Source organism: Protopterus annectens, chromosome 1.part1, assembly GCF_019279795.1.
Source record: "Protopterus annectens isolate FY-2018-M chromosome 1.part1, PAN1.0, whole genome shotgun sequence".
Lineage (NCBI taxonomy): Eukaryota > Metazoa > Chordata > Ceratodontiformes > Protopteridae > Protopterus > Protopterus annectens.
The window spans coordinates 1,205,941,833-1,205,965,204 of NC_056726.1; the positions used below are offsets into that span (position 1 = coordinate 1,205,941,833).

Sequence of the window (23,372 nt, forward strand, 5' to 3'; positions counted from 1 at the left end):
AAATAATGTGGGTACAAAGGCCCAGAATCCATGGCAAGTTTTAAATATTGCTCTTATAAACTTAGAAAGTTGCTACAATAACAGGAAGCATGTATTTTTCTGAAGGACATGAAGTCTGAAACTCAAATATGTAATTATTTAACGACTTACATTTTCATTGATTTGCCAGAGAACCACAAAGTATATGTGGAACACATCAGAAATATGAGGCAAAATCTAGACAGCTGAGAGGTATGCTTGGACGTTTTGGTCTGGTTAAGTGGGTTACGTTATGTTGCACAAAGGTGAAGGTTTGAAGGACTCATACTATGGTATGACCCATGATGATGAAGCTCTTTGTACTGTTAGGTAGCTGTAAAGTTAGCTGCTAGTGTGGAAAACTGAACGTCAAGCAGGGAATAGTATAATTTTGAACTGGATTGATTGGAAGAACTTGCACAAAATCATACTACAGTGTTAAAGAATTATAGAAGCATATAGATTACTAGCGAGAAAATAAGTATGACCACTTAGGTTGTCCCAGAAGGTAACAGATTTAGGAATGACATCTGGTAACAGAATTCGTAGAGAAGATAGTAGATATGAGACTGATGCCAAGTGTTAATATACATGTGACACATTTGAGAGTAGGAACCAAAGGGAGCTCAAACAGGCAAACCAAGCCAGGAACACCAGCAAGTAAAAACAAGAGAAGATTTCCACATCAGGATTACAACAGTGATATTAACAAGTTTATTAAATGCATTAAATTCTTCTGTTGTTTTTACACATTTGGGAGTAACAGCAACTATTAGGATTACTGTAACATATGACACTTACAAGACTGAAATAATTGGCCATCATGACTCTTACAGTGTCATACCGGATCGGTCGAGGCCCGGGTTAACAATGACAGCCACCAGTACTTTTGGCCAACAGGGTGCTGGCGGAAATTGGGCTACTGTTGGCCGAAGGAGGAGAAGAGGGGGAAGGCATACCTGAAGCCAGGTAAAGGCTAGGACTGTGATAGTGAGGGTCAGAACTTTGAATGTTGGCAGTATGACTGGTATAGAGAGAGAGCTAGCTGATATGATGGACAGTAGGAAGGTTGGTATATTGTGTGTGCAAGAGACCAGATGGAAGGGGAGCAAGATAATGTGTTGGCTAGTAAATCTTGAGGTGCAGTGGATTAGCAAGGAGGAAGTAAGGATAGCTATGAAGAAGATGAAGAATGGAAAGGCTGTTGGTCCAGATGACATACCTGTGGAAGCATGGAGGTGTTTAGGTGAAATGGCAGTGGAGTTTTTAACTAGATTGTTTAATGAAATTTTGGAAAGTGAGAGGATGCCTGAGGAATGGAGAAAAAAGTGTTTTGGTACCGATCTTTAAGAATAAGGGTGATGTGCAAAGCTGTAGTAACTACAGAGGGGTTAAATTGATCAGTCACAGCATGACGTTATGGGAAAGAGTAGTGGAAGCTAGGTTAAAAAGGGAGGTGATGATTAGTGATCAGCAGTATGGTTTCATGCCAGGAAAGAGCACTACAGTTGCGATGTTTGCTCTGAGAGTGTTGATGGAGAAGTACAGAAAAGGTCAGAAGGAGTTGCATTGTGTCTTTGTGGACTTAGAGAAAGCACATGACAGGGTGCCTAAAGAGGAGTTGTGGTATTGTATGAGGAAGTCGGGAGTGTCAGAGAAGTATGTAAGAGTGGTACAGGATATGTACAAGGGTAGTGTTACAGCGGTGAGGTCTGTGATGGGAATGACGGATGCATTTAAGGTGGAGATGGGATTACATCAAGGATCAGCTCTGAGCCCTTTCTTATTTGCAATGGTGATGGACAGGTTGACATACGAGATCAGACAGGAGTCCCTGTGGACTATGATGTTTGCAGATGACATTGTGATCTGTAGTGAGAGTAGGGAACAGGTAAAGGAGACCCTGGAGAAATGGAGATATGCTTTAGAGAGGAGAGGAATGAAGGTCAGCAGGGCTAAAACAGAATATATGTGTGTAAATGAGAGGGAGGATAGAGGAATGGTGAGGATGCAGGGAGTAGAGGTGGTGAAGGTGGGTGAATTTAAATACTTGGGATCAACAGTTCAGAGAAATGGTGAGTGTGGAAGAGAGGTGAAGAAGAGAGTACAAGCAGGATGGAGTGGGTGGAGAAGAGTGTCAGCAGTGATTTGTGACAGACTAGTACGAGTAAGAGTGAAAGGGAAGGTCTACAAGAGGGTAGTGAGACCAGCTATGTTATATGGGTTGGAGACAGTGGCATTGACAAAAAGGCAGGAGTCACAGCTGGACGTGGCAGTGTTAAAGATGTTAAAGATTTGCACTGGGTGTGACAAGGGTGGACAGGATTAGGAGTAAGTATATTAGAGGGTCAGTCCAGGTTGGAAGGTTTGGAGACAAAGCCAGAGAGGCAAGATTACATTGGTTTGGACATGCTGAGGAGGGATGCAGAGTATATTGGGAAAAAGATGTTAAGGATGAAGCTGCCAGGTAACAGGAAAAGAGGAAGGCCTAAGATAGGGTTTATGGATGTGGTGAGAGAGGGCATGCAGGTGGTGGTTGGTGTGACAGAGCAAGATGCAGAGGACAGGAAGAAATGGAAACAGATGATCCACTGTGACAACCTCTAACAAGAGCAGCCGAAAGAAGAAGAGACTCTTACAGTGTCACTGAGATTGATGAGGAATCTTGCAGTCGGTGATATGTATGGGATTGACATAAGGCACATGGAGCTTGTGCAGCTGGTAAAAACATTTGGCACTTGCATCATCAGGTGTCAGGACTCTTAGATGACACATTTGGGATTAATATCTGTTATCTGGATGCTGTGACAGCTTTGGTCATTGTCTGTCTGTTGCCTAGGAGTGTAATAGTCTGCAGACTGATTGCCTAGTGTTTACCTATGAACCTGTGTTACTCAGTTGGGACTGACATGTGGTATCAGGACTGCCACAACATCTGGCCTGACATCAGATTTTCGAGTTTTTTGGAATAAGTAATATGAATGGGGCTGACATCAGTGGATATTAGGTCTCTTAAGAACAGGTAACATGCTTGTTTGGGATTTATGTCATCAGATGTTAGAACATGTAGGTGTGTGTGAGTGACATCAGCCAGACTGTCTTAGAAGGTGACACATTAGAAACAGTACTATCAATTATCATGAATCTTGCAAGTGACACATTTAGAGTATTGTCATTGAGTATTAGGACTTCTGTACTGTGTTCCGAAGCAGTTGTTTCACTGGGAGTCTCCTATGTCCTTAGTGTCATTTGTGTGCTTTGGCATGACAGGGCAGTAACCCATTCACCCGTACTTCTGTTCTGCCTCAATTTTTGTATGATCAGTCTGATACTAGTGTAGAAAATAAGCTCATGTTTTGGTTCATTGTACATAAAACTTTCTCCTTTGTATTTCATTATTCTCATTACTTTTTTTTTTTTTTTTGCTTTTTCATTTTGTAAGACTGCTACTTTATGCAGTCAGATTTATTTTTTTACAATTATCTACCCTCTGACCTTCAAGCCTCTCTCTCATTGGTCAGTTTGCCCTTTCTTTTCTAATGGTGCAGTAGCCTGATGGCCTTATAGTTCCACTGGTGGTGAGGGTCGAGCTGGGTGGAGAGTGGTACTGTCATCTGCACAGATTATTGGTGTTTTCTTTTTATGTCCAGTGACATGCTATGGTGTTTTATGTGCAATGGGCATCAGCAAGGCCATATCACTCACTTCCATAATTGAGCCCCTCAAGTCTGCCCTGCCTTCCTTACTGCTCCTCCTATATGATCCCTGAGCTTCACTGGGGATTCTGCCGTATGAGCATATACCCCAGGCATTTGCTTCAATCCACACACACACACACACACACACACACACACACACACACACACAAAACAATGAGAGGCATCTCAACAGTGCTGCATCAGTCCTTCCTTTTCCTCACCACCTCAGACCATGGTCTGAGCCATTAATTAAATTCTAGTTGCCTGGGTTGTAGTCTGTAATTTCTTCCTCTGTCAACAAAGCTGGATGCAGTCATTAATATTATTTTATATATTTTTTCTGCTGCTTCAGGCTGTGCATGTGCTTTCTTTTTGTAACATCATTTTTGTACTTTTTAATGTACTTTTGGGCTACTGATATCTTATCTTGTTTTATATAGATATTTTTTGTCATTTATTAATGAAGTTAGAACCCTGACCCCAATGGACTGTATGTTCTTCGTAATATTCACTGTTGCAGTCATGACATCTGGGATTCTTATCTGTAGGAAGCATGACAGACACAACTTTCAGATCCCTGCCTTCTCCCTTCTGGCTTCAGCTAATGCTCTCCAACTCAGATGTCAGTGGTGTGCGAGGGATAGTGGCAGATCTCATCTTCTCTTCGGTCATAACATAGTTTAGAAAGTGCAATCTTCTGCAAGTTCTACTTCCAGGGATCTAGATAAAGTATCCCATTGGGGAAAGCTTTTATAATATGCCTTGTTATTGATAAAAGACATCTAGTATTGAATTTGGAAAGGATCACTGTCTTGAATGTGGAAAACAAATCCCACACAAAGATTAACTTTCATATTGTTTATCTGTTTGTCTAGGTCCATAGCACACTGTGGACAGTTGTCTGAACTGTGCCATATTTAACTGTTGGACAGTCTGGCATTATGCAGAATCGTTTTGGGTGGTCTAGTTTGGTTGGAGTTTGTCATGACATTATTTAAGGCCTCCAAGAAGTGTTAGCTATGTATGTTGCATCCTGGCAAGTATATAATGGCTGGCTACCTTCCAAAGCTTCAGGGTACCTTCCACAGACCCAAACTGTCAAGCAGCTCAAGCTCAGCTGACTAAAAGTTAAGTTAGGGTGCAAGGCTGTACAGAGCTTTACAGCCGATGAAGAGTACACTCCTTTCAGACTTTTGAAGATCAATGGTTGGTTTGTACTTTTCTTTGCTGCGCTTTGTGGAAAAAACGTTCCATACAGCCACTATGGACCAGGGGTTAACCACATCCTCTGCGGCTCTTGGAGTCCCCTCAGCAGGCAAGGGAGAGTCACTGTTATTAGTTCTATGAGAGGAAACAGGGAAGACTCCCGTGTTGTGTCGAAATGCTGTGCCTATACCTGGGGAAGCAGCTACTGTCAGTAGTAACACAGTTGGCCGCATTTATTCATGTCAAAAATAAACAGAAAACCAAGCATGTATCTACACTTCCTCAAATTTGTTTGGATATGTGTAGTTTTCTGGGACTGGCTCAGGGTTTAATTCAGACCGTCGATCCTTCTTGCAAAGTAGTTTGTGGTAAAAGAAAGAGGGATTCCTCCATTTCTGAAGAGATTCCAGATTCTGAATCTGAACAAGAAGATGCAGGGGTGGATTTAGGGTTTTGTCCTCAGATTTCTGATTCAGACTCAGACGACAGCTCAGTTTCTGATTCTCCCTGTAAGGGTTTCTTTTTCTCAGAGACTTGCCAAAATGTCCCATTATTTTCAGTGGGAGAACACTGAGGATTCTCAGTCTCTCAGAAAATATTTTGTTGTCACAGAACGATTTTGTAGAACCTACAGCCATTCTTCCTGTCCTCTATAATTTAAAGGATGTGTGTGTTACTGTTTGCAATGTTCCTGATAGTCAGCCAGCTGCCCCTAAAAAGGCAGATAGGATGTATAAAGTACATCTTTTAAATTTGTATACAGTATTCCGAACCTGACCTAGCAGCTATAGCCTTAGCTGATTCCACTACTGCTAAGCACTAAGTTAATTCCAGTCCTATTCTTTCTAATAAGGATGGGAAAAATATTGATAGGTATGGGGAAAAGTGTATTCTTTTGCAACTTTGATTTTCAGAATTTTGAATTATCAGGCTCATATGTTAGTTTGTTCTGACAGATTGTGAAAGTATGAGAAGTGTTTTTTTTTTCTGCAGTTTCTTCTTGTGAAGAAAAATCTGGTTTATATAACTTGGTTTCTTTTATTGCACAGGTCACTACTCGTTTGCAGTATGTGAATGACTCTGTTGATACTTCGTCCGGGGCTATGGCCACTCGTACTGTTTTAAGGAGGTTTGCTTGGGAGCATTCTCAAAACCTCCCAGATGATGTTTATAGGTTCATAGGTTGGTACTAGGCTATCGGCCCTAGGGCCTATGCAAGCCTAGCCATAACAATTCCCTGGATATTTCTTCCCACAATATTTACTTCTCCAGGCCCCTGTCTAGCAGGGTGACTGACATGATCCCTGGGGTGAATTTCCTATCTCCCATCCGGTCATCAAGGTTCCTTTTGAAGAGGGCCAAAGAGGCGCTCTGCTTGATATGTATGGGCAGTCTATTCCAGAGTATGGGGAGTCTCTGGGTCAGGAACCTATCCCTCCAGCATGTTTTGTTCATTGTGATGACAAGGTTTAGATCCCTGGAGCGTGTGGCTCTGAGGGATTGAGATTTCTTTAAGTGGAGCATGTCCAACAGCTCAGGGTTTGACATGGCCTTGTATGTTAAGCAGAGATCGCCTCTGAGTAGACGATGTGCCACAGAGTATAGCTGGAGTTTTTTTAGACAGTCAGTATATGGCATCTGCTTTAGACCTGTGATTCTTTTAGTGAGGTATTTCTGTGGCCTTTCAAGCTGTTGCAGATGTCTTGTGAGGTACATACCAAATGGGGCATTATACTCTATAATGGGTCTAATGAGGGATGAGTACAGTGGGACAATGACCTCCTTTTTTCTGGATGAAAAGCCGTTAGTGATGAGGTGTGCCACCTAGAAGGATTTCCTGACTGTTGTGGCAATGTGGTTATCGAAAGTGAGACCACTGTCCACCTGTGTCTCTAAGTCTCTCATCACACTTTCGATGTTTAGTGTCCTGCCACCTATGTGGTAATTCATGGGTACATGTTTTTTTCCAAAGGGGATAACTATACATTTCTTGGCATTAAGCTTGAGCCCATGGCTCTGGCACCAGGCATCTGTTTCTGTAAGGCCCTTTTGTAGAATGTCCACATCATTTGGGGATTCAATAATGGCTCCCAGTTTGCAGTCATCTGCAAACTTTGTTAGCCAGAGTCCCTTAGTGTTGGCCTGTACGTCAGAGAAGTAGATGCCAAACAAGAGTGGTCCCAGGACTGAACCCTGAGGTACTCCACTTGTCACTTGTCTGGAGCTGGATTTGGAGTTGGCTACTTTTACTGTCTGGGTTCTGTCAGTAAGCCAGTTAGCAATCCATCGAGTGATGTAGGGATTTATTCCCAGCTTAGTAAGTTTATCTATGATTCCAGAGTGGGGGATGGTGTCAAAGGCCTTGGTGAGGTCCAGATAGGCTGTGTGGACTGCCTTACCCTCATCCACAGCTCTGTTGACTGATTCGAAGAAGTCAATCAGATTCAGGAGACAAGATCGGCCCTTCACAAACCCAAACTGGGTGGGGTCTAGTGTTTGAAGGTTGCCAATGTCTTTGTTTATAAGTTCCATGATAATGCGTTCCATGCCCTTGCAAATCAGGCTTGTCAGACTGATGGGACGGTAGTTCCCAGGATCTAAGGTGGATCCTCCCGTGTGGAGCGGGATAACTGTAGCTGTGTGCCACTCAGTGGGCACGAAGCCTGAGGTGAGGCTAAGATTAAACATCACACTTAGGTGAGGTGCCAGTTCATTTTGTAGTTCATGTAGTACACAGCCTGGGATGTCATCTGGTCCCATGGATGCTGTATTCGTAGCTTTGGAGAGTGCGGTTTCTACCTGTGTGGCCGTGATTATTGGAATTTGGCAGTCTTTTGGTATTGAGATGGGCCCTTTAGGGAGTGAGAGTGGGGTGAAGTTGGCACTAAATCAATCTGCCAGGATATTGGCAATATCCTTGGGATCAGTATATTTAATGCTATTCTGTTGTAACTCAGAGCAGATCTGAGCATTGCCATTTAGATTCTTGGCATAACTGTAGAATGCCTTGTGGTTGTCTTTGGAATCTTTGGCAATTTTATTTTCGTAACTAGCTTTTGAGGATTTTATGAGGGATCTCAGCTTCTTACTGAGGCTGGTGAGGGAGTTTTTTGCATCCTGGGATTTTCCTCTTTTTTGCAACAGTTTCTTCCTTCTGTTGTATAGTTTGTTTATAGCAGGGGACCACCAGATTGGCTTCCTTTTTTGGAGAAGAGCATCTTGGTTCTATTTGGGATGGCATGATTCATGCATGAGTGGATGTGCTCGCACAGTGCCTTAGTGCAGGATTCTGCAGTCGAACTTCCAGATCCCGTCTGCATGGGTGTTGTGAAGTTTGTCACTTCTGACTTCAGTAGCTTGAAGTTGGCTTTGGAGAAGTTTTTTAAGGAGGTTTCCTTACTGGGGGGTGGGATGTGGATGTCAAGGGTGATTTGCTTATGGTCAGACCTGACCAATGAGGGGGTAACCACTGGTGTGGAGCATCTATCTCCCATGTTTGTAATGACCAGGTCTAGGATATTGGAGCCCCTGGTGGAACAATGGATTAGTTGATCCAGGGCATTGGAATTTATGAATTCCAAGAACCGTTGGGAAAAGGAGTTGGTACCTGAGTAGTTTTCCCAATTAATGGCAGGGTAGTTGAAATCACACAGTATTAGGGTGTTTGGTTGTAGCTTAATATTTTCCAGTATGTTTAGAAAGGTGTAGTAAGAATCTTGGGGCATGGATGGGGGATCTGTAGCAAGCTACAATTTGGATTGCAGTCTTACCTAGTGTTAGTTGCACCTGGAGAATTTCAGATGCATTGTGTTGGGCAACTAGCCTGGAGGTGTGAATATCCTTGGTGAATATGGACACTCCTCCACCTTTAGTGTTTCGGTCCTGGTTTTGTGGCCGAAAAGTGTGGTAAGAATTGTAGCCTGGTATTGCAGGGGTGCTCTCTGGAGCCTTGAACCAGGTCTCAGTTACTGCACAGATATCAATGTTCTCCATTTTTAGGAGTGACTCGAGAGAGTGCATTTTGAGGTTTAGACTTCTAGCATTGAGTAGCATTACCTTCAGAATTTGCCTGCTTCTATTTGTTATGGTGGTGGTTTTATCCTTTGAACCTTGCCTAAAAAAGGCACTATAGGGGTGGCAAGAGCTTTAGCCAGTAACCTGAATCCCAGGGGTGACAGGTGCAGACCATCTCTAGTAAAGCATCGTGGTTTGTCGATCATGTCTTCCCAGGCAGACAAATACTGGATCCCCTTTGAATGACACCAGAAGCTTAGCCAATTGTTGAAATCAATCATTTTGTCCTTATAATGTGGTATCATTCTTGGCGAAGGCAGGATGCTACTCAGGGCTAGGGTCATACCTGCCTGGGTCACATGATCCAAGAGCTTTTCCATATCTCTTTTCATGTAGTCCAGGGAGGTACGTCTCAAGTCATTCACTCCAGCATGGACAATGACAGAGTCATATTTGTACTTGTGGAGTGACTTGAGTGCATGCGTTTTGTGGCGGATCCTGGCACCCGACAGGCAGCTGACTGTAATTTTCTCCTTGTTCATTTTGGTGAGTGGGATATCAGTGTGCCTGACCATAGAGTCACCTATGACTAAAGTGTTGGATACATTGTCTTGCCTTAGGGGCTGTTGTTGGGTGGCACACTGGTGTTGTGATCTATGTGTCACTTTGGTTGTGACTGGTGTTTGTTTGCGTTTCGGCTTCGGAGGTCCTTGTTGCTTCGGCAGGTTAATGTTAAGGGCCTCCACATATGTGGGTTTAGTGTTGCTATGTGTGGGTGTTGATGGTGTGGGTTTTGAAGGGCTATGAGTTGCTTGAGATGTGATGCAGGTGTTAACCTTCTCCTCTTGACTGTCTAGCATAATCTTGGCCGGAGAGAGCTTTGCTTCCAGTTTGGCTATGTAAGTGCATCTCTCGCAGGTTGTAGTGTTGGGTAGTAGGAGGATAGGATTGTCTGTGTACATGAGGCAGTTGCCGCATTGTCCCAGTATGCCCAGATTCACCAGGTGGACAGGAGAAATCACCGGAAGCTGACCCTTGGACATGCCTGTTTAGGTGCTTTTATGTAAAGTTTAAGAGCTGTTTTCCCTTACTTTTGCAAGGTACTTTGCAATTATAGGCTGTTTAGTGCCTATGATTAATTTCTCCTTATTGACAAGGAGAGCTGAGAGCTTGTATCTGTTTCAGGCTTCCTAGTGCTTTCCAGCAGGTTCTAGAGCAAGTGCTAGTCACAGGGGTTCAGATTTTAGTGCTACTACTGAGAAACAAGCTAGTTTTAAGGGAAAATTTGAAGAGCAGACTTTCTGGCACCTGGAATAGTTTAACTGCAGCGTCGCAGTGCTGCACGATGTGAAAAATATGCAAACACACGCGTTCTTAAACCAGAAAGTTGAAAGGAATAGAAATCAGCCCAAAAGGCTAATAAAATTACAATTTCAGAGCTGGAAACTACTCCTCTAGCGTTAGGTAGGCAGTACAATGCTCACCAGTCCCACTGGTAGGCAGTAGGACTTCCCTCTACCAATGCAAGGTCTGGATAGCTCTGAGCACAGAAAATAAAGTCCTGAGACAAGCAAAGCTTGGGATATGTCCTGGCTAGAAAAGGTGGGAAACGAGCAAACAAGATAGTATTTTTTTTTTGTTGAAACAGGCTAAACAATGCAATAATACAGTAAATAAACACAGAAAAGGCTAACACACTTGAGTGTGTAGTCCTAGATAGTCCTAGACAGTAAATGCAATTAAAACACTACAAAATTAGTAATTTAAAAATTTTTAAATGAAGCAAAGCAAGTGCACAACTGAAAAACGATTTAAGAGGAAGTAACACAGCAGAATAAGTAGCTAGTCTACATATACAGAGAAGTCTATATATACAGAAAAGCAGCTAAAACACACAAACACTTCGGATGCAGTGCAACCTAGAGCACTTGAGTTGTAGCAATATTAAGGCAATTACAGTTATAATAAATGCTCTGAAATATAGTCTATATTTCCAAAATGTTTGAGAAGCACAGTCAGGACACAAGGAGATTCAGGCAAAAAAAATGTTTTTTTTTTTTTTTTTTTTTTTTTTTTTTTTTTGGAAGGGAAAAAGGAGAAACAGAAGGCCTTATCAAATGTTCTCTCAGTATTAGGTAGAATGAGCTAATGACACTAGACTGGGAGGAGTGTCCCAGATCAGATTTACAGTAGGAGTGGGCCACTGCAATGCCACAAAAACACAAAAGAACCAGCCCCCACTAGCCAGCAGACAATTAACACAATCTAGCCAAAGTAAAGAAAGGCTTTAGCTAAAAAAATAGCCTACAGACAGTAAGCACTAGAGAAAGCCACAAAATGAAAGTTTTTATATAGATAAAAGATAAAGATTTGTAAAGATACAGAATGCTTTTAACTGCAAACAAATAAAATAAAAGTGCTATATATAAATTGTTAGAAACAATAATCTGTATAAATAATAAAAAAACAGGATACTTATATATCTCAGCTAACAGTTGTAGTCAACACCTTTAATCCACTCTGCTCAGTGTGTATAGACAGAAACCCTATCAAAGTTAGGACTTAAATACCAGAACAACAACTTTTTTTTTTACAAAAACACAAAAGAACCAGCCCCCACTAGCCAGCAGACAATTAACACAATCTAGCCAAAGTAAAGAAAGGCTTCAGCTAAAAAAATAGCCTACAGACAGTAAGCACTAGAGAAAGCCACAAAATGAAAGTTAAAGTTAGATTTTAAATTCTCTCTGAGATAGAGATTTAGTATTTGCCCCTCTGCTGTAGAGGTGATCAGAAATGTGATGAAAGGTGTAAGCTGATCCAGGGAATCTCTAAGAATTGTCAGCTTTTTTTTCCAAATTGTCCAAGGAATTTTCTTTCTCATCATCCAATCTTGGCAAAAAACAGAATAAACGTCCTCAACAAAATTGAGGTAAGTAAACATTTAAGAAAAAATGGTAAGGGGGTTCTAAAAGGAAGTCTCAAACCTCCCAACACCATGGAATGACCAACAAATATGAATGGCTATTCAAGAAACCTTATGACCCCCTTCCACCCTGGCACCTTTTCTCGTCCAGAAAGTCTGAATCTCCATTTTTCTGTGTGTCAACAAATTGTTTCAGAGAAATGGGTTCTGAAAATTATTCATCAAGGTTACAGATGTCAGTTTGAGGAAATTCCTCCTTTCCAGGGGTCACTCCTCATCCTGCATGTCAGACTTTTGTTCCTTCCTATTCTTTATCACATGATGCCCCAAGGAGTGATAGACAGTTCTTCCAGGTGGCGAAAGGGTTTTATTCAGGGATGTTCCTAGTGCCAAAGAAAGAAAATGCTTGGAGACCAGTTCTGGATCTTTATTTTCTAAATCTGCTTGTGATATTTCCCAGATTCAGAATGTTGTCACTTCACAACCTATTAGCTGTCCGTCCACTTTCATGTTTCCTGGTAACACTAGATTTAAATAAAATATATTCGTTATCACATCTCTATTCATCCAGACCTCAGATGGTTGTTAAGATTTTGTCTGTCTGGATCACATTATCAGTTCTCTGTCTTACCCTTTGGACTGTCCACTGCACCAAGAGTGTTCACAAAGTGTCCTGCTTCAATTATAGCTTATTGTTGGCTACAGGTTATCCACATTTTCATTTGGATGGCTTGCTAATCATTGCAGAGTCTTTTTCAAGGTGTCAGGAATCTCTGACTTGGGTAAGACATTTCTTGCTCAAACTGAGATTCAAAGAGAGCATTCAAAAGTCTTTTTTTGACTCCCTGACACATGATTGTGTTCTGGGATGTCAACTAGACACCTCAGTTCAAAGAGCTTTTCTTGCACAGGAAAAAAAAGATCTTTATCTAGATTTATTTCTAAGGCTTTCCTCTCAGACTTCAGTCACTGGGAGGGAATACCTTAGAATTATGGGTCTCATGGCATCACTGATTCTCATGATACCCCTGGCAAGACTCCACTTAAGAAAGATATAGTGATATCTGAAACATCTTTGGTGCCAGCATCAGTACCTTTTATCTTTTCAGATTCCAGTACTGGGGTTTGTCAGAAGAGAAATCTTTTGGTGGAGACAACAAATGTCCTTAAATCCAGGTCTGCCCTTCTCCCTTCCTGCTCCAAAGCAGTCAGTCACCACAAATGCTTCTGACTTTGCTTGGAGAGCTGTGTTAGGAGAGATAAAAGTGCAAGGGATGTGGAACACCAGTGACAGATGCAAGCACTTAAATATTAAGGAGATGCTTGCCGTGATCAAGGTACTCAAATCTCTGAACCATCTTTGCTCCCTGAGATCTCTTCAAGCAGTTACAGACAATACTACAGTCATATGGTACATCAACAAGCAAGGGGAACCAGGTCATACCTCCTTTGCAGACTAGCCATGTTAGCTTGGAATATAACTTTACAGCACAGTCTCACTCTATAGGCATCCTACATTTTGTCAGAGCAGAATCGGGTGACAACGTGAGCTGAACCGGGACATACCGTCATGAATGGTAACTAGATTGAGGATCTTCCAAGATTTGATTTATCTCTGGAGAATTCCTAAAGTAGACATCTTTGCCTCCTCTTTGAACAATCAACTGGCAAATTTCTGTTCCAGGACTCCATGCAAGAAGGCCTGGAAGATAGATGCCTTTTCTTTTCTCTGGGCAGAAATGTTCCTGTATTCCTCTCTACATTTTCCATGCACTCCCTTCCTGCCCAGGCAGCCATGGTTCTCCCTTATTTTGGAAATGGTCAGGGGCAATTACCACAAGCTGCTTCACAAACCAGGACCAGGGATGTTTGATACACCCCGACCTCAGTCAGCCTCAGTTCACTGCCTGAATGAGAGGGTCTTAATTCCTTTTAAGCATGTGTTTTTTGAGGACTTGTAGCAGGTACTAATGGAGGCAAGAAAATCTGCTACTAGAAAATTATTTATTAGTGAATGGAAAAGGTTTTGTTGTTCTTGCCAACAACATAACCAGCACCCATTTAGGACTAGCTCTCAGTTTTTGCAATATTTGTGTGAGTTACTCTATGATTTTTCTTATTCCTTTATCAAAGCTCATTTATAGACCATTTCAACATGTCTGCCCATGGATCTTCCTCTTTCAATGCATGTCAAAATTCTTGAAAATGATTTTGCATAAGAAGCCATCTAAAAAAATGTAGACCTCCCTCCTTTTAATCTTAATTTTATGTTAGAGAAGCTAACACTTGCTCCATTTGAACCAGCTAATCTGGCTGTCTTGAGGCTCTTAACATGGAAAACAGTTTTACTGATTGCTCTGACCTCTGCAAGAAGGGTATCTGAGTTGCAAGCTCTTACAGTGAGTCAACCTTATCTCATCAGACCATGTCAAAGCAAAATTACTAGATGCTCCATTAAACCAGGAACGTTTGTTTGGTGCAAAAGCAGAAGAGGTTCTTAAAAAGATAGAGGAAAAAGCTAAATCTGTGCAAACTGTTAAAGATTTCTTACAAGTACAGCCACCTAGATTCAGTAGGTATTGGCCTTCAAAAAACTAGTCCTTTCCAGTCCCTACCAGGTCTTCTCAGCCCAAACCCAGGGACAACAGACCACCAAGGCTACATTCTCAGGGTACGCAGAGATCTAAACAATGGAGTGCTCCCCCCTCAAAAACAGGGAGTGGTAAGCCAAGAAAAAATTCACAATGACTTGTCTCTCATCCTTCCCAGCCATGCTCAAGTACTTGCACCCCTAGGAGGAAAACTTGCCCTGCATGCAAAAAACTGGATGTCCATTACCCAGGACCGATGAGTCCTAAACATTGTATCCCAGGGATACAGATTGTACTTCCACTCACTGCCAAACCCAAGTGGGTTGCCAGACCTTCCTCCAAACCAGTGGGCAGAGGCTCAAAAGCAAGTACTTTCTCTTCTCAGTATCAGGGCTATTCAACTTGTTCCAGTAGAGCAAAGAGGACAGGGTTTCTACTCCAAACTGTTCCTGGTGCCCAGAAAAGAGGGCTCTGTGTCTACTGTCTTGGAACCATCCATTTACAGGAGTTGTGTATCTTTTGCCACGCCTTCAGTCCTAGGGTGCTCCAAGAGAGGAAAAACAAATTGATTTTAAAGGGACTGCTTAAAACATCTTTTGAGGAGGCTATAGATTCAGCTCCCAGTCGAAATCTAAGTCCTCCAAGTCCAAGAAAAGGTCTCCGGCTCCATCGGCATCTTCGGAGCCTCCGGAGAAGATTACTATATTGGATACTGCTTCCTCGGCTCCACTGTCTTCGGGGCCGCAGGAGGTGTCTGTGCTAAGTGAATCAGCGTCCGCTCCGATCATTCTCGAACCTATTCGGAGCCGGTCGCCGAGTGTGAGGCATGGTTCACCAGATAAGAGGCCTCAGTCTCCATCCATCTCCTCCAAATCCTCCAGGCTTTCTGATTTGGATGTGGATAGGGTGGTGCAGAGGCTCCTGCAGTCGCCAGTGTTGGCTAAATTGTTTTCGGCTCCGGCCCAGTTGGCTCTGGAGCCAATTCCTATGGTTGTTTCATCGATTCCTCCTCCGAGCACATCCTTGCTATCGGAGACGGTAAGTTCCGCTCCGAGTGATGTTCCTGCACCGGCTCCAATACCTCCTCTGGGTTTATCGGTGCCGACCTCGGTTCTGACCATGTCGGTTCCGTCCACAGGGTTCGAGACTCTGGTCTCCTCGGTCGGGCCCCAAGGGGATGCCTCGGGACATCTTTCGGTTCTGAGTCTCCCATTCGGTGCATCGGCTAGGGGGACCCCGGTCATGGCCTTGGAGGCCGGTCGGTCCTCGGACTCGGGGGGACCCGCCTTCGAGGCCATGCGGAGCGCGTTGGCCAGGTCGTCAGCTACGTCACTCGGGTCGGTCATTCCTTCCCCTACCACTCCGGCGAGAGCTTCTGACACCCACCTATCCTTGGACAGCAGAGCGCCAGGCCCTAAGGATACCCCCACGAGCGGTCCCCCACTTTCTGAAGGTCCCTCAGAGCCTGTGCCTGAGGAACCTCCCAGAAAGAAATTGTGCAAGAGGAAGCACATAGACTCCCAGGACGAGTCTCTCACTTCCAACACTGACCTCGAGGAATCGGAAGGGTCCACCATGTCTTCCTCTGATGATGTTTCCTTCTCCGATATCCTGGAGATACTGAAACAAAGAGGAGACTGGCCTTCCAAAACCCCTTCCGAGGAGGAGTCAGTATTCCTTAAGGCTTTTGGTGCTCAACCTTCCGCCTCCTGGGTGTCTCCACCCTTCAATGAACTTCTTGACCTTATTTGTCGAAGATTGTGGGAAACCCTGATTCTGTGGAGCCAGTACCTCGGCGCCCCAACAAATTTCTCTCTTCTCCTCATGGAAAATAATTTCTGACAAAGGGAGTCCCGGTAGATGCCATGGTGGTGGCGGCAGCCACCCAGAAGAAAGTTGCAGAGTCTTCCTCTTCAGTCCATCCTTCTAACAAGGAGTCTAGGACTATGGACCGGTATGGGAAGCATACCTTGTCTTCAGCCACCTTCACCTTAAGGTCGCTGAATTACTTATCTCATTTCACTCAGCTCCAGAGAGATCTCCTTAAGGAGTTGGGAGATACTCTTGCGGGTAACATACCTGAAGCGGTGGCTCAGACAGTCAACGCACAGGTTTCTACCCTCAACTCCATCGCAAACTCGTCCATGCGACTCATTTCGTATGCGGCCGAGGGAGCGAGTAGGGCGGCCAGCTCAGGTGTCGCCCTTCCTGGCTGCGCCTGTGTCACTTTGCGGAGGCCTTCAAGTCTTCCTTCACTGATGCCCCTTTTGATGGTTCCACCTTGTTTGGGACCAAAGTGAAAGACACATTCACCAGGTGTGAGCAAGAGGGAAAGACCCTATCTGCCATAGGGGTCCCTTTGTCCCTCCCATCTAGGCTTTATCCCAAGGCTCAGCAAGGGGGAAAGATGTGGTTCAAGAAATCACAAAGGTTTTTTCCTGCCGCACAAGGTGAAACCCCCTCCCGAGGCAGGGGAGGGGGGAGTTATTCAGGGAGACATCACCCCAGTGGCAGAGGGGGCCCCCACAATTCTGGGGACCGCGACTCTTTTCGTGGCTCCCCATACTCTCATTCCTGAGGGTGTGCCCGACTGTGCTTATCCGGAGCCAATTGGGGGTCGAATTTCCTTGTATCCGGAAGCCTGGGAAAACATCACCCAGGACCGATGGGTATTAAGGATAATTTCTGGAGGTTACACCATTCCATTCTCTTCAGTACCCCCTCCCATCAGAAAAATCCCAGATGTTTCACCCAGTCAAAGGGATCAAGCAGCCTCAGAGATATCTCAGCTGCTAGAAAAAGGAGTCATCCAACCAGTCCCCTCAGACCAGATCGGATTAGGGACTTACTCAAGATTCTTTTTGGTGCCGAAAAGAACAGGTGACCTGAGACCCATACTGGATCTCAGTCAACTCAACCATTACATACACAAGTCCAAATTCTGTATGGTCACCCTACAATCTATTCTCCCATTGTTAGGAAAGGAAGTATGGATGTGCTCCATCGACCTGAAGGATGCTTACTACCATATCAAAATGGACAGGGCATCCAGGTGTCATCTACGCTTTTGGCTGGGAGCCAGATGTTTCCAGTTTCGAGCCCTGCCCTTTGGTCTCACCACAGCCCCCAGGGTGTTCACAAAGTGTATGGCAGTGGTGACGGCTCACTTGAGACTTCAAGGATTCCAGGTGTTTCCATACCTGGACGACTGGCTCCTTACCGCCCCCACCAGGCATTTACTAATTCAGACCAGGGACACTACCATCAGTCTATGTCACCAATTAGGCATCACGATAAACTGGAAAAAAATCTGTCTTGTTGCCCTTCTAGCGTGTCACCTTTATAGGAGCAGAGCTGGACACCATTCAAATGCGAGCGTTCCTACCACAAGAAAGAATCACAGGGTTGCAACAACAAATTCTCATGCTGATGCCCGAGACATGCGAAGGCAAGACTGATTCTTCAACTCCTAGGGACCATGGCAGCTACTATCATGTTGGTCCCATTAGCGAGATTACATATTAGAATTCTTCAATGGCTTCTCTTTGTCCAATGGTCTCTCCAAAGCCTTCTGCTATCCCATCCAATCCTAATGACAGACAAATGCAAGCAGGACCTCTGTTGGTGGCTGTGCACCAACAACTTGAACGTAGGAAAACCCTTTGTTCCACCTGTCCCTGTGGCCACAGTGACCACGGACGCCTCCCAGATAGGGTGGGGGGGGGCATTATCTTGGCAGGATGGTCTAAGGCACGTGGCAGGAGCACGAGATACATTTGCACATAAACGTCCTGGAGATGAGAGCAGTGCTTCTTGCGTTGCAGGCACTTCAAGAAGTCCTCCCTCTAGGGACTATTGCGATACACTCAGACAACATGTCAGTAGTGTGGTATCTCAACAAGCAAGGAGGAACCCGATCTTATCCACTATGCAGGGAGGCCATGCACGTGTGGCATTGGGCAATAGCTTCCCAACGGTTTCTAGTGGCAACGCACATCCCGGAGAAGACCAATGTGATAGCGGACAAGCTAAGCAGGGCGATTCTTATGCCCTACGACTGGTCCCTGAATTGTCTGGTGGCAGAGCGAATCTTCAGCAGATGTGGTCAACCTTGCTGTGACCTTTTTGCCAGCCCTCTCAATGCGAAATGCAGCAACTACTTCTCGCTGATCCCCCCACCGGGGGAATCACCCAGGGACGCTCTAGCTCACAATTGGCCCTCCGGTCTGCTTTATGCTTTCCCTCCGTTTCCCCTTCTCTCAAAGGTGATTCAGAAAGTGCAATCCTTGGGAAGCAGGATGATTCTGATTGCCCCACACTGGCCTCGTCAAGTATGGTTCCCCTTCCTTCAACCCTACCTTGTGGATACTCCTTGGATTCTGGAACCCCTTCCAGACTTACTGACACACATGTCGGGACAGTTCCACCCCTCTCTGAGGGCACTCCAGCTGACAGCCTGGCTACTCCACTTCCATCCTTAGTCAGATGCTATAATTTTTTGCCAGATGTAGTCCATATTTTGTCGTCCTCTCATAAACCATCCACTAGAAAAATCTACTTTAGCAAATGGAAAAGATTCTCTATTCGGGCTCATTCCAGAGGCATTGATCGCTACACGGCTCCAGTTGATTCCGTTTTGGAATTTTTGTCTATATTGTTTGTCAGGGGTCCGCTTCAACCACCATCAAAGTTCAGCTGGCGGCTATATCAAACTTCCACATGGCCAATGAGCCTAGCCTTATGGCACACAGACTATGTAAAGCATTCCTTAAAGGTACCCTATTGCTTCGTCCCCCAGTATCACAACCTGTTATGCCCTGGGACCTCAATTTTGTTCTTCAAGCCCTCACTCTTCCACCCTTCGAGCCTGCAGCTACCTGTGAGTTAAAGTTTGTAACATGGAAAACAGCTTTTTTAATAGCTATCACTTCAGCGAGGCGGGTCTCCGAAATCCAAGCCCTTTCCATCAAACCCCCATATTTGATCTTCCATAAAGATAGAGTCTCCCTTAGACCAAACCCATCATTCCTTCCAAAAGTGGCTTCCCTGTCTAATATAAATCAGACTATTGAGCTGCCAGTTTTCTTCTCCAATTTTTCCAACAAGGCAGAATTCAGATTTCACCAATTAGATGTACATAGACAGTTACGCTTCTATCTCCATCGGACAAAAGATATTCGGAAATCTGACCAACTCTTTGCCTCCTTTTCCAAAAACCGGCTTGGTTCTCCGGTATCCAAGGTCACACTCTCTAGATGGATAGCCAGCTGTATTTCCTTCATTTATCACACAGCAGGTAAAACTTTGCCCTTTCCACCTAAAGCCCACTCCACAAGAGCTGTCTCCACATCCACAGCCTATCAAGCTAGACTGTCGATGGATGATATGTGTGCTGCGGCCACTTGGGCTTCTCCTCACACTTTTGTCTCTCATTACAAATTGGACGTGGTTTCCAGGGGCAGATCTTCATTTGGCTCCACAGTTCTCAGGAGTATTTTCCTATGAGCCACCCAGGTTGTAGGTGCTAGGGACGCTGTCCCATGGGTAAGAATGTAGGCGAGATAGGACTACATAACATCAAGAAGTTATGTACTCACCATAACGTTAGATGTATGTAGTCCATCTCGCCCCACATTCTTACTTACCCTCCCGCCTTCCCCCTGCCCTGGAGGATTTGGAGGTAAAATTTTATCATGCAGAGTCCCGTTGATTAATTTGTTTGGATAATTTGTTTGTATGGATGTGTGTTATGTATGCAATAACTGAGTTGTTTGCAGCAAACTAGATCTGGGGATGCGAAGCAGTGTACTATGGAATACCCTCTTAGCCCAGCCAATCAGAGACTTTTGAGCTAGTAAATAGGCCGAGTCGGAGCCGATATTCGGCTCCGAAACCATGGGTAAGAATGTGAAGCGAGATGGACGACTACATACATCGAACGTTATGGTGAGTACATAACTTCTTGTTCTACCTTGATAGGACTAAGCCTTTCAGAAAATCTGACCAGCTGCTAGTCAGCTTTGCTACAGGGGCAGAGGGCAAGGCCATTTCAAAGCAAACCATTTCCAAATAGATAACACACTGCATCCATTTCTGCTACAAGCACCATGGAAAACCTACCACACAGGGGATCAGAACTCATTCCACTAGGGCTACATCAACCTCTACAACATTTGTTAGGGGAGTCCCTACCAGGGACATCCTGGAAGCTGTAACCTGGAGTTCTGTATACACCTTCACCAAACATTACCACTTACCTGTCTTTTCTAAATCCAGAGCTGGGTTTGCCATAGCAGTCTTACATGGCCTGCTAGCCAGCCTTACTATTTCTTGACTGCCTCCACCCTTCCTCAGCTTTGAGAATCAACCCAAGTGTGATGACTGCAACAGTGAAACACGAAGAACATAGTACAGTTGTGTACACTTACCATAAGTGTAGATGTTCGAGTGTATTCACTGTTGCAGTCCTAGTTACTCTCCCTCCAGCCCCCTGACTCTTCTATGCTTTCTGCCTATCCACCTTTTGGCCATATCTTATGGCTATGGTAAATTAGTTTTTACTGGAGGTGTTCCACACCATGTAATTGTTTCCTATTTTGGGGGCTCCTGACATCTGGGGCAAGAAAAACTGATGTAATGGCATCGGCTGCATGTTTTATACTCCTGACAACCTGACGTCATGGAAGAGGCGACAGCATCTGATGCAGAAATCCCAAGACACTGGTATTCGAGCCAACTAAGGGCTTACCTGCAGGCAGATAACCCAAGTGTGATGACTGCAACAATTAATACACTCGAACATCTACATTTATGGTAAGTGTACACAACTGTACTTTACTTCTCTCTTGTAATGTTTTGATATGTTGTACAATTGTCCTGTTGTAAATGTGGAGCTTTTCTCCATGGACCTGTACTGAAAAAGGAACTGTATCCAGTCAGCCTTTCCTGGTAAACAAATGTAAAATAAATAAATGTGAGTCTTGATACCGAAGACATACCATTCTCTGTTTCTACACCAGATGATGCTTTATTTATAAACATCTTTCACAGCAAGAAGGAAGAAAGACTTTGAATGAGAGGCAAAGGAATTTTCACAGGCCCACTTGAGCTTGAGGGACTTTAGAGGCCTGCCTAAGCTGAATCCCTTGTTTTATCTCCAGTTTTTGAAGTAGTGAAACAGGTATTTTGCAGTGTAGGGAACCAGATTATCTCCTCACTGCCTTTAGGGAGCCTGACCATTTTTTTTAAGTTCACCCCTCCCCCACCTGCTGACCATCAAGCCTTTCCTTATCGGACTCAACTGTTTTTATTTCCTTGCATTGAGGAAACCCCTGATTCACTAGAATGAAAGCTGTCTGGAAGGAACATCATGCAGGTACTTATCAAGGGGTTTGTGTTCTCACTAGCATTTTGGAAATGAGAACATTTGTGTAAGACCCTAACCCCTCTCTTGACTTGGGGGGGGGGGGCTACCCACATCTCACTGTTGGGGCTGACAGTGCCATCCACCTGCTAGTGCATGCTCTCTTGATGTTCTTCGTGTTTCACTGTTGCAGTCATCACCTGTGGGTTATCCCTGCTGTGGTAGCCCTCGGCTGGCCCTACGTCAGCTGCTGTCGCTTGCTGGCTGACGTCAGCTGCTCTCGCTTGCTGGCTGACGTCAGATCATCAGTGCTATAAAGGAAGTTAACTGACACCATTACATCAGTCTTTCTTGCCGTGGAGCCTGTAGCAAAAGCAGTTCACAAGTCTGCTGGTTGGTCGCTACCAGAGTTTGAATTACAGCTGAAAACGCTAAGTACCCCATTGGGGATCCTTTTTTCTTGCACTAACTGATGTCCGAAAAAGTTAACAATTATTTCGCCTGTGGAAAGCAAATACCACACCGGGACTTCCATTCCTACTGTGTCACTTGTTTAGGCCCAGACCAGGACATCCCCCGTTGCCGGTTCTGAGCCCTCTTTAACGTGAGAACCTTTCATTGTAGAGCTCTTTTTGTAGCCAGTTATTTTCATCTTCCATCTTTGCATTCCGAAATGGTATCCATCAACCAACAATCCGTAGACATTCCGAAAAAACATAAGGACAAAGATAGAGATAGACCACACAAGGTTAAGCCTTCCAACAACTCTACCGCTAAGCAGGTCGTCAGTTCTCCGGAATTCAGTGAAGCACCTTCGCAGCCCCTGATGCCCGATTCGATACCTTCGCAGGCCTGTACTGAGACCCTTTCAGAGTCCGATATGCCGCAGAAATATTCTTAGTCTTCCAAGCCGTTGGTTATCTCTGCCTTGGTTAGGTCCGGAGCCGCGACGCAGCCACTGGCTTCCAAGGAGGCTTTTCGTACTACAGGTTTTTCGCACTACCGAATCTAGACAAAAAACTTCTTCTCCGACTACCATTTCTCTCAGACCGATGGATACTGTTAAACCAAGAGGCATGGCCACTCCTAGGAAAACTACTTCTAGCCACCATTTTACCCCTGCTCACCACCCTAGGCTCAAATGCTTAAAATGGCAGAGGATCTTATCACCCTTATCAGGGGTAGTCAAGCCGCACCTTCTAAAAGGAAAAGGGACCTTTCCCCTGAAATACTGAGAGAACAGGATTCTGAGGAGTCTAATTATTCAGATTTTGAAGAGGAACAACAACCTCTTACTGCTTATGAGGATTCAGATGCAGATGAATCCATTCCTTCTGCCTCCTCACCAGAAGATCTTTCTTTTGGGGAAACCCTTCACGCACCCTCAGGAAACATTTCCACTGGGAATCCCAGGACTTCCCTCTGTCTAAGAAAAGACTAAGAGAGTTTCTAGACCTGCCCCAGCACAGATCCTTGGCCATCCCCCCTATCTTAGAGATGGTTGATGATGTCTTTCAGGAATCCAGCTTAACTCCCGACGCACTTCCACCTGCTCC

At 44.5% G+C, this 23,372-nt stretch overlaps 1 protein-coding gene across 4 annotated transcripts in view; it reads left to right on the plus strand.

Moving 5' to 3' along the window:
- LOC122809252 (myosin-10-like) overlaps nt 1-23,372 on the plus strand; it is a 3,714,157-nt gene that overhangs the window by 1,793,435 nt on the left and 1,897,350 nt on the right. The window lies entirely within an intron of this gene.